We start from the raw sequence: 3593 nt of genomic DNA, 5'->3' as shown, positions 1-3593 counted from the left end.
CGGCCATGGACACAGAGACAAGAAACACACAGGCCTCTAACTTAAACAAACACTGATGTATAGAAAGCCTCTGTCCATCCTCAGTCACTGCAAGCTGGCAGCCCTCTCTCCTCTCTTCTGCAAAACAGAAAGACAAAATGCCAATAAGGAAGCAAAAATGTAAGAATTCATTAAATATCTTGGCTCCACCCATCTACCATCTTTAAAATCCCCAGCCCACCCACCTCAACCAACATTTTGTATGCTCCGACCATGCCCTATATGAATTTGAATGTTAACAATGAAAATGTTGTTTCCATCATGCCCATTGAAAGCAATTCATTCATACACACTTTTGGCTTAGTAGGTAATAGATCTAAACAACTAGGTAGTTGGGTCCTCCGCTGTCGACGGCAGCCATCCAACCGGTCCCCGCTCAATCGGAGCCAGTTTTTTACCTCCTTCTCCACATCCGACTCGGTGACACTTATTGTTTTTGCGGACTGATGCTATAAGAGACAATATGATGCAAATTGCCACATTGCATAGACCACCTTATTTTGGGAAATTGTTTCTTTGTAGTCAACCCATAGTTAGGCAATAAATACATACTATCAAAATATAGAAGTAAAACGGATGAGTAAATAACAGTATTTTATCTCAGACATAAGGTCTAAATTAAAGAAATGGAACTTCCCCTTAAACACTTAGTGTGACTTACATATTAGCATTTCAGCTACAGGTCTGGATTTAATACCTGTTTTATTTCCTCTCCCACACCAATTTAGTTGTGTGGCAAGTTGGTTTGAGAACACCTTTTGGCATATCCTCCAAACCATCTTTTTTACAGTGGTTCCGCCAGTGACAGCCAACTTGGAGATCTGCAACGCAATTATAACAAAATCAAACTCAACCAGTTACCATTAAGTGAACATCCGAATGACAACAAAGAGACTGGTCCCAGTGTTATCCAATTGCATGCTGGGATATTTTCAAATGCAAGCTTGACACAGTGTACACACACACACACACACACACCTCTAACTTAAACGGCCATGGACACACAGACAGGGGACACACACACACACACACACAGGACAACTTGGAGATCTGCAATGCAATTATAACAAAATCAAACTCAACCAGTTACCATTAAGTGAATATCCAAATGACAACACAGAGACTGGTCCCAGTGTTATCCAATTGCATGCTGGGATATTTTCAAATGCAAGCTTGACACAATGCGCACACACACACACACACACACACACACACACACACACACACACACACAGGCCTCTAACTTAAACGGCCATTGACACACAGTGTATACACACGGTTGTTAAAAATCCTGCGTATCACTACTCTATACTCTTTATGCAATGACAATAAAACATTCTCATACCATGTATTTCTTAAAATTTGAGTCACTGTCTAGCAGCTCATCGAAATCGTCAAGGTCCTGTGTTGAGGTTAAGGGAATTTTCTGGTCGTATTCTCGCCGTTGTTTTTCACCCCTCTCTACATCACGGTTTTGCAAAAGTTGTTGAAGAAGGGCCATGATGTGATCAACCTTGAGGTGCAGCTCCCCTTGCTGCTCCAAAATCAATCTTTCGACAGCTGATGGGGAACTGCAAAATACAAAAGTGCAATATACCTTTAAAGTGGCATTCCAGGGTAAAGGAACACTGATAGGGAGGAAAGAAAATATTTTCTATGCCCCCGTGGGTTAGTGATTGCACTTATGCATCACGCAGGAAATGGCAAAATGTTTGCAATTTCGTTGTGTGCACTGTGAGCTGTGTCACAATGACAAAAATGGGACTTTCACTTCAATCATACTGTACAGCACTCTGTGACCTTTAACAACAATATTAAAACAGATTTGTTCTCAAAACTTACCAGTACAGGTAGCTGGAATCAGCTGGTGGGTTTGAGGAAGGCGGGTTTGGGGACACCAGGGGATTTCAGTCAGGCAGGTTTGCTGTTGATCAGTGTGGTGCAGTGGTCCTTCAGCCTCCATATCACTGAGGCAAGTTACTGTTGAGACTTGGGGATGTGAAGGGGTGGCAAATGTTAATGAACATGGTAAAGTTTTATAGTTAGACTTTATAGTTTGTCTGCACAGAGGCTTGACGAAGAGGTTTTTGAATCCCATCTTTTGATCGGCTGTCAAAATGGTCTAACAAGTTTATGAAACAACAAATGAAGTTGCATTGGAAGCTGGCTTGTGGTCGCCACAGCGTGGCTTTCTAGAGGATTTATTGGGATGGAACCAGTTGCAGGATTTCAATCACGTTTTGATGAGGCCACTGTAGAGGTCTATTTCTAAGGACAGCCGAATGCTTGGAATCTATGAAAGATACTTACGTTCAGTGTAAGTTGGCTCTTCTCTTGGTCTTGCAATTTTCAAAGGTAAAGGGGGAGGTCTTCTTAGGTGTTCAGGATCATCCTCCTCCTCAGATAGTGAGGATGATGATGACTCTCTGAGCCGTCTTGGTCTATACATTTACAAAAATTAGCACTTTCTTCACATACAAGTATTTGATATACAGACAATATCTAATTTAATTTAAATCAAAGAAATGGGCTCACCTTTTACATTCTCTAACTGGATTCTCCTGCATTTCAACATCTGTATTTAAGTCTGACGTGATGCATGCTTTGTCCCACTTGGACTGGATGGTTTGAATGGAGTCTGTGAACAACATATCATTATAAGCCTATATCAGAGCAAAAGAAAAAAAAAAAAACCAAAAAACTAGCATTTAACAAAATTACTGTCTCTGCCATCATCTTCTCAAGCATCACCTCTGACAAAAAGGCTTTTTACAATGACTGGATACACAATTCCACTGAGGTGCTGTTTACAGATATTTAGATATCTATAAAAATTGAACTTTATGCGGTTGAGTTTTAGCATCGAGATGTAACAGTCTTTTGGATGCTTTATTACCTGATTCATACAGTACACGAGCGCGGAACTGCCTCCACCCTTTTGCTGGGTCTGGCATGACCCTCTTCTGAACTGCTCTTAGGATCTGAAATTGGTCCTTATATGGCGGCCACCATGCCAGGCCACCGGAAAACCATTCCTTGGCCACCGGGCCGGTTTGGTTGTCGTCCTCAAACACAACAATCAAGTACATGCTGCACCTACTAGGAAACAGGACAGTAAAATGGTGGTAGTCCATTCACGGACATATCACTAGTGTGTATACACGTTGCATCATACTTTGCTAATTCTTAGATGGCATATATTTGCCTATTGTTTCTTTTTACTGTGAGGGTTATTACACTGCAGGCCGTCTCATGCTACACTGTTTCATGGAATTACTGACAAACAGTACACACAGACACACAATCCTCCAACCTAAATGGCCATGGACACATACATAGTGTACACACTCACACAGACCTCTAACTTAAATGGCCATTCACATATACAGTGCACACACACAAACACATACACACACAGGCCTTGAACTTGAACGGCCACTGACACAGACAGTACACGCACACACCGTCTCCACTGTCCCAGCTACTGCCATCAGAATCAACCTCCTCTATCTCCATAGAGATGTCCTCATCAGAGAAGCCATCCTCCAATTCAC

The 3593-nt window shown here is 41.8% G+C and overlaps 1 long non-coding RNA gene across 1 annotated transcript; it reads right to left on the bottom strand.

Moving 5' to 3' along the window:
* Positions 1–747: 747 nt before the first annotated feature.
* Positions 748–1933, bottom strand: LOC132870713 (uncharacterized). The gene is made up of 3 exons (XR_009651186.1): positions 1882–1933; positions 1385–1599; positions 748–860 (listed from the first exon to the last, which is right to left on the bottom strand). It is a non-coding gene; the product is annotated as an uncharacterized LOC132870713 (long non-coding RNA).
* Between the last annotated feature and the right edge of the window lie 1660 nt (positions 1934–3593).

This window comes from Neoarius graeffei, chromosome 22 (assembly GCF_027579695.1).
Source record: "Neoarius graeffei isolate fNeoGra1 chromosome 22, fNeoGra1.pri, whole genome shotgun sequence".
NCBI classification, from domain to species: Eukaryota; Metazoa; Chordata; class Actinopteri; order Siluriformes; family Ariidae; genus Neoarius; species Neoarius graeffei.
Note: the sequence above shows the minus strand (reverse complement) of the source record. Positions and strands in the feature narration are given on the sequence as shown.